Source organism: Etheostoma cragini, chromosome 8 (assembly GCF_013103735.1).
Source record: "Etheostoma cragini isolate CJK2018 chromosome 8, CSU_Ecrag_1.0, whole genome shotgun sequence".
NCBI lineage: Eukaryota > Metazoa > Chordata > Actinopteri > Perciformes > Percidae > Etheostoma > Etheostoma cragini.
This window is the reverse complement of record NC_048414.1, coordinates 22340789-22349079: the sequence shown is the minus strand read 5'-3', so window position 1 is coordinate 22349079 and position 8291 is coordinate 22340789. Positions and strand designations below refer to the sequence as shown.

The window sequence follows — 8291 nt, the reverse complement described above, 5'->3', positions numbered from 1 at the left end:
ATCGTCTATCTGATTTGAGACCAGATATGAACAGATTGAGAAAGAGTGTTTTGCAAGTGTCTGGGACTGTGAGAGATTTAAGAAGTACCTGTGTGGCCTTGAGAGCTTCAAATTGGTCACCGACCACAAACCTGAGACTTGCTTTGGACCAACAATGTGCAATAATGACAAAAACACTTACCTTGTTGGGTCAGACTATTTTTCCATGTTCCTGGAAATACTTCAGTAATCTAGTAGTTGAAGGCAGTGTTTGCCAGATTTGGCTGTCCAGACGAGGTTGTGTCTGACAACGGGCCTCAATTTTCAAGCCAGGAATTTAAAGATTTAAAGAGTTTGACTTTACACACATCACTTCAAGTCCAAACAACCCTCATGAAAATGGACATGCACAGAGAGGTGTTCAAACCATTAAAAGAAGCAGAAAGACCCTCTGGTCTTACTTCAAAAAAAGGGTGGTAGAGGGAGAGGAGGTCAGGGAGGAATGAGGTTGCCAGATGGTGGAGGGCCAAGATCACACCAAGGTTGCGGGCCTGGGGAGAAGGGGAGACAATGGTGCCGTCAATGGTGAGAGTGGGGTTATTGATTTTGTTGACTGTGCATTTGGAGCCTATGAGGAGGAATTCTGTTTTATCGCTGTTTAGTTTGAGGAAGTTGTGTTGAATCCAGGTTTTAATAGCGGACAGAAAGGAGTTGATGTGGGAGAGAGTAGGATTGTGGGGGGATTTGGTGCTGAGGGAGATCTGGGTGTCATCGAGGTAACAGTGGAAGTCCATGACATTTTATGTCCCTACGCACAGGGATCCTGTAACGTAAGACTCACGCAGTTGTGGAGAGTTAGGGTTTAGCACTTACCTGTATGTTGCCTGCGCATTTGCTTAACAATACAAAGTAGTCATTGAAGTCTAAGACTCGTGTGGACATTTGAATCCTTTACAGAAAGAATTGTATTTGACAGAATTGCAGATGTAAAAGCGTTATTAGCAACAGGAAATTGCAGCAGGTGTCAACATATGATCCAACCGAAGTAGCTTTTGATGTAAAATGTGTAAGAATAATATCAAACACACATTTACAGTGACACAAATAAGGCACAGAAGGGCAATCAAAAAAAAATAGCACAGTACTGTTCTAATCCGTGTAATCTTAAGCATGTGGCCACATTTTCTCACCCACATCACATCTTACTGTTAGTATTTTGTCTCATGCTACGCACCTTGGATAGAAACCCTTGGCATCCAACCCGGGCAGTCATCAGCTGAGATTTCTCTGCATCCATTGCATCCAGTAGAGACATTTTGTCATGTGGCCGATGATCGTACACTTTCCACCTCCAGAAAGAACAAAATTCCTCAATGGGGTTAAGGAAAGGCAACCAAGGGAAGAAGAGAAGGGAAACCATGCTTTGATGGGCCGCAAATCAGTTTGTCAGTTTGTCAAGTTTGTTTGGTGGAGGTCATTTAAAAATATAAGAAGTTGAACAGTGTTGTAGGGACCAGTGATTCTTTCAAACCAGCACTTGAGATTGCAGAACACATTGTAATATTTGCTCCTCTCCAACCCAACAAGTTAACGGTCACCCTTTTCCTGATGGCGTTTCTTCCTCACCAATGTGTCTTCTAAATGTTTCACATTTCATTCTGAAATGCTTTTCAGCTATTTTAATATTGACCTTTGAGCTGCATTTGTTGCAGAAGTAGAGGCTTTGTACAATATTTAGGTTTTGAACATAATGTCTTCAATTTTGACCTGTTGTGTTCATGCAGTTGTAAATAAGACAAGAAAGATTTATAATTTTGGTATCAGGCAAGGTTGTATGTAAAGAAGAACATTTTAGAAATAGGTTACCGGTAGGTGACCGCATAATTTGTGGTTACAACATGAATCTTGTTAGTGACATGGCCTGAACAGACCAATTTTGTGCTAATTGTGTGAGTTTTGAAAAAGAAAGCTTAGTAGAAATAATCTGGTATTATTCATAGGTATAAATGTGCAGTTGCCAGAGAGTGGCATGATCCCTATTCCTCTCAGTTTATTTACTTTTAAAATAAAATTATTGTCTGAATGTAACAGAGAGAGTGACTGGATGGGGGTGTTAGTGACAAAGAGAGTAAAGGAAAACAGAGAAAAAGAAGACATACGGAGGGAATACGAGGACTTGAAGGACAGATTATGAAGATATATGCAAAGGAGGGGCGAACACGGGGGAAAGAGAGAGAAAGAACAGAACAAGAGTGAAGGTTATACTAATGAATGGTTAAACTGGGGGAAGGCAAGAGAGGAGGAGAGGGAGAGAGAGAGAGAGAGAGAGAGAGAAGAAAGCAAAGAAGAGAGGAGAGGGAGGTTAGGAAGATAATGTGCAGGTGGCTAGGGATGTTTAAAGAAAGATGGTTTGTCTCTTTGTGTTTGGGTGTGTTTGTGTGTGTGTGCGTGTGACCTTGAGCAACTAAATCAAGTACAGAAAACACACAGTGTCAGTAAGGATTGTCCTTACTGAGCAGTAAACGGTCTGCACGGCTTATAACACACAAGGAAGATATATGTTCAGAACAGAATTCAGATCAGCAGCATGAGGTGTGTGTGTGTGTGTGTTTTTCTGTTAACATCGATTTTCTCAGCTTGAAAATTGTGTGTCATGGACGTATATGTTCTGGTCATATGTCTCTACTTCTGTGTGTGTGTGTGTGTGTGTGTGTGTGTGTGTGTGTTTGTGTGTGTGTGTGTGTGTGTGTGTATTGCTGCTGTAATCCCAGTGACAGGAGCCTTATTGCCCCCCCCTTCCCCCAGCTGTGATGTGACCTTTCTCTAATTGACTCTAATCAATTGAGCTCTATCTGTTCTTTCAAGCCGCTCTAAATGGGGACGATGCTCCTCTTCACTCCTCCTCCCTGCATGCTCCAGTCAAGATTTTATGTTTTCTTAAATGAGGGATATCACTTAATTCACCATTGATGTTCAGTATTCCTATTCCAAAAACTGGACAACTTTACATGATTGCAGCAGAAGTACCATACTACACTGAATTCTCATTAGTTCTTTAGCTAAATGTTCGGAGAGGTAGTTAATTGGATATTGTTGATTTAAGGGAATAGAAGTTCTTTTCCAACTATTCCACTATTTTATCCTTCTTGTCTTTCATACAGTATATCCCTGTGGGTAAATTAGGTCGCACTGCTTTAGAAAGTAGTGACACTAATTGCAGTGCAAACTAACGATTTTTTCTTACAACTCTGTTGTTCATGAGAGCCAAGTTTGGTATCGAATCACTGTGTTATCTTCTTAATATTGTCTTTGCGCCCTATTTAAAAACTCTGATTGAGCCTACATGTGAATAGATCAGTTCATTGTGGAGGGGATTCATAGCAACTATGTTGATGACATTAATATTGCAGCTCGTGTGAAAGTGGAAGAAAACAATTAACTGAGAGTGAAGCAGAAGTTGGATTTACATGAAGACTGCAACAAAAACTTCTAACTAGAGAGACAACAAGATTCTGGAACTTCTGTTTGAAAGAGTGCCGTTCTCTTACAAACAGAAGTTCCAGAAGACAATATTTTAAGGTTGTTTATAACCAAATTATGACGGGGTGTTGTTCTGTGTGCTGCATGTTCTATCCAGCACAACACCTTGTCTAAACCGTCCAACGGAGCATTTCCAGTAAGTGAGAATGTGTCAAGCACAGATAATCTACTGTTGTGTGCTACATGTGTAAAAAATGAAACTCCGGACAATGTACAGACCTGATTCTCCCGACATTGTATAGAGTTCCAACACGGTCTCACTCCCAGCAAGTCAAAAAGCATCTCTTGGTCAGGTGCCTTAGCCATTTGTTACTGATGTTTTCAACTTCCGCTCCAATGTCCTTTGGTGTCACACAGGGCACAGTTCTGGGGCCCCTGCTATTCTCGTTATATTTACTGCCTTTGTGTCTGATTATAAATAGATACAATATGGCTTACCAGTTATACGCAGATAATATCCAGCTACATTTATTTAAATGTAGTGAGGCCTCCAGGTTTTCGAGGCTTCTTGACTGCCTCAACGCAATTAGGGATTGGTTAGCTAATTCCTTACAGGCTGTCCCCACAAACATACAAAGTATTGGGCCTCTTCCCTCTGCTGTCTACTCAAACCTGAGCAATTTAGGTTTTGATGTTTGAATATATCAACACTGTTTGACACATTAGCAGCTAACCCTTTATTGTTTTTTTTCATCTGAGAAATATTAATAAATTGTGATCTGGAGTTTCAACTGCTGAATTTGAGATGCTCAAACATGCATTTATCTCTTCCCACACTGATTAATGCAACTCATTGTTCTCTGCACTCAGTATGTCTGCCCACGATTGCCTTCATTTCATTCAAAATGCTGCCGCAAGGCTACTTACCAGGTCATCTAGACGGTCTCACATCACTCCTGTACTCAAGTCACTGCACTGGCTCCCTTTCAAATATAGGATTCAGTTTGAGATTCTCACATTAACCTACAGAGCATTGCACGGTCAGTCACCTGCATATGTGGCCGTCCTACTGGAACCTTATTTGATAGAGCGTCCTCTAAGGCCTTTTTACTTATTACTTATTACTAACTTACGTCATATTTACTCACTGTTCCAGAGCTGCCAACTTTTCCCAAATCCTTGGAGTGAGATTTCGGGGGGCTGACCCATATTTTGCCGTGTACAAAGCAATTTCTTTGGGTCTTTATCCTTCAAGGTTTAAATTGTGATTTGTTATATTTGTGGGGGATGGGGCTCTCCCTAGGGGGGCTGGGGGTATGCCCCCCCAGGAAAGAATTTTGAAAAATAAACCATTAAATGGCACTTTCTGGAGAGTTTTTTTGCAAAAAAATGTAGAAACCAAGTGTTACATGATATGTGCAAAACTGTAGGGTTAAGAGCCTTTGCATTGTTGTAGTATCAATAGGTTTTAGGGATTTTAGCATTTACTTTATTGTGTACATTATTAATTTCTTATGATATGAGAACTGAGCCAGACAATGTGCCAAACATAATGAGCCACATGAAGAGACAGTAGCATATTTTAGCAACAGCTGAGAAGATTTGCGTCTGTGGTGAACCGGTCCAGGGGTCCCTGGTGTAGGGACCAGGGACCCAAAGTTAAATTAATGTTGAGGGATAAACTAAGACCACTGACATTTTAAAGAATGAGAACCACTGAGTTACATAAATTCTAATCCTTTAACCTTTGTGCCAATGTTCAGTAATGTTTGGCCCTCATCCTCTGGACCCCACTTACTGTGTTCACTTTTTTGGGAAAATAAAGACTAATGTTCATTTTATGAATCATTGAATGAATTATTTACAGTTACATTCAGTGATGCACAGAGGTTAGAGAAGCACAATAGTGGCCCAACGTTGCAGTATTGTATATATAGTATAGTATATATAGGCCTAGTATAGCTCAGATGTGTTTCACCAGATTTCTCATGTTTACAACTTTGTGCACATTCTAAATATAACTCCTCCCATCTCTGTTGTCCGAGATCTGGAGAGTTGTAATATAGTCTGCTGTGCATGTCATTGCTCCGCTGATATGGTGGATCTCATGCAGACCGTCTGACAGACACAGAGGCCCATTTGGGTCTCTGGTCTCTGACAGAGTTTAGAGGTGGCTGTGTGCTGCTCATTATCAGAGGTCTACGCACAGATGCAACGCGTCACTGCCCCCCCACAGCAGAGCGGGTCCACTAACATGAACTGAAGTTGCTACACCAGCCGCGCTGCTCACCTCTATTGTTACAGAGAGAGTGGACACGAAGCGACGGACGGGTCTGTGATACTCAGAGCACATACCTGAAGCCGGGGAGCGCTCTTGAACCCCTCACAGTCTCTGAAAGCACAACTAGTCGATCGTGAGTGGCTCAACAGGTAGATCTGTAGATAAACTCATCTTTAAGAAATCTTACCGACCGGGTTGAAACTTCAGCGTGAGAAATCGGGGGTGTGGCGTGTGAGCGTGTGAAACCAGTCAAATGCGTGTGTCTCACGGCCAATGCGTGAGAGTTGGCAGCCCTGCTGTTCCTCGAACCTGGGTTAGAACCCACGGTGACCGAGCCTTTATGTTGGCAACACAGAGACTTTGGAATGTTCTGCCTCCTCCAACACAATCTGCTGTCTCACAGCAAAAAAGGGGTGTCCAAAAACAAGATAAAAACACTAAATCTGAGGGGAAAGGTATTCAAAACAAGGGAAATTATCTGTCCATGCAGCAAGATTATTTTTCTTGACAAAGTTGCTTGATTTAAGATTAAAGTGTAAAGTTGAACACTTAAAATTAAGAAAATCACTCTTAAAACAAGATGAATTATCCAAAACTTCTAAATCAAAGTTTTTTTTTCTCTTGGTAAGAACCAAATGGTTTGCAGTGTGTTGACTCTTGTGACGCCCTGCAGCGCTCTGCTATGAATTGATACTGTAAATACAATTGAATTGAATTGAATTTAAAATCTGTTAAAGACCTACTTTTTTAAACACTTTTATCTGTTAAAAATGCTATATAAATACACATTACACATACATTTTACTTTACTTACTTAACTACTTTGCATATGTTTGGGACTCTTGGCGTCACTTTTAGCATTAATGCATTAATTAGCTATGGGTGCATTGAGATAAAAAGCTGGTGGCGCTAATTCTCCAGCCGGGTTTATTAAACCATTGTAGTAAAAGACGACAACATGAAGGAAACATGGCAATATGTTTGTTTCATGTAATATTGCTTTTTATGTTGTTGTTTGTTGTGTTTGGTGAGTCAAAGACACATTTCCACCCTGCTGGATAATAAAGAAATATTCAACGCTGTTCTAATTTTAAAAGGACTAATTTGGAAGGCTGTCTCTTACTGATGTTTTTCACCGCTACAACTTTCCATCTCTTCAGTGGAGAGGAAGCTTGTGTTTTGCAGGTCACATGCTTCACATAATCATGATTCACTAAGTCGGTATCCATCTCCCTTTGTCCCACAGAGTACGAAATTTCATTGATGACACAATAAAGTCTTGATGTAAGGAACAGACTGTACAGTAGGTTAAACATAGACTTACAGTATATCAGATAGAGAAAAGCCAAATTGCAATTTAATTACAATACAATGTTACAGATTATTACTGGCAGGTAAATAAGTACCATGATGAAACATCCAACTGCTGATATACATTTTCAACATGTCAACATAGTTTCAACACTACAAATGAGGCTGATGAATTTCTAATGCGGCCGAAACTCAACAAATGTTTGCCTTTAGCTTTGTAGTTGGGAAGTATCTCTCTCTCTCTTAAGTACTTGTGGGTGCGTCAGTGTTACACTGGTAACATTCACTTTGCTCACAGTCCCTCCTCTGTTGTTCACACTGGGAGCCACTCGATCCCTGATCAATACATTGCTTTCTCCTTCACCCCCCCCCGCCCTACAGACACACACACACACACACACACACACACACACAAACACACACACACTACAATGTGCCTGCTGTATCAAGTCGTGAAGGTGAAGTCTGAAACCATCCCATCCCCCTCTAACTCCATCTCTTTTTTCTTCTCATCTTAACTGCTCTTGTTCCTCTCTTCACCCTCTGTCTTTTTCTCCTCTTCTCCTTCCCTCTTCGCTTCCTTCATCATGTCATATCCATGACAACCAGAGTACTGTCTAACCATCCCCTCCTCTTCCTCTTATAACAACAATATTCTGATTAGAAACATACGATAGCTGCACATTATATGGAACATCTGTATGTGATTTTTGGTGTGTGTGTGTGTGTGTGTGTGTGTGTGTGTGTGTGTGTGTGTGTGTCTGTGTGTGTGTGTGTATTGTGTCTCCAGATTGCAGCAGTCATTTATTTGAAAACGTGTAAAACAGTTACGATCGCTGCTACAGTCCATGTACATAACAGAACTGATCAAAGAGAGTGCTGTGTGTGTGTGTGTGTTTGAGATCAGGAGTTTGTAAAACAAAAAAGTATATGTGAGAAGGTGTGCATGTTCACATGTGAATCTGTGAAAGTTTCAAGTGAATGAGCAAGAGAGTATGAAAATATTAGAAGTTAAGGAGAACTTTTGTGTTTTTTAGTGTGTGAGTGTGTGTGTGTGAACGGGTTAGTATAAGGTGGCTGTGATTAATTTCTCTCTGTTGCCGTGGCTCTAATTCCCGGCTGAGGTGGGAATGGTCCCTGAAGGAGTCCCAATGGAAATCACTGTAGGCAGGCAGGCAGACAGCAGCTCTGAGAAACATTGATGAATTATCCATAGAAAGAGAGAGATGGGGGGGGGGGG

General features: G+C 41.0%; 1 pseudogene; it reads left to right on the top strand.

Moving 5' to 3' along the window:
* Positions 1 to 494: 494 nt before the first annotated feature.
* Positions 495 to 8291, top strand: part of LOC117949087 — a 15053-nt pseudogene continuing 7256 nt past the window's right edge.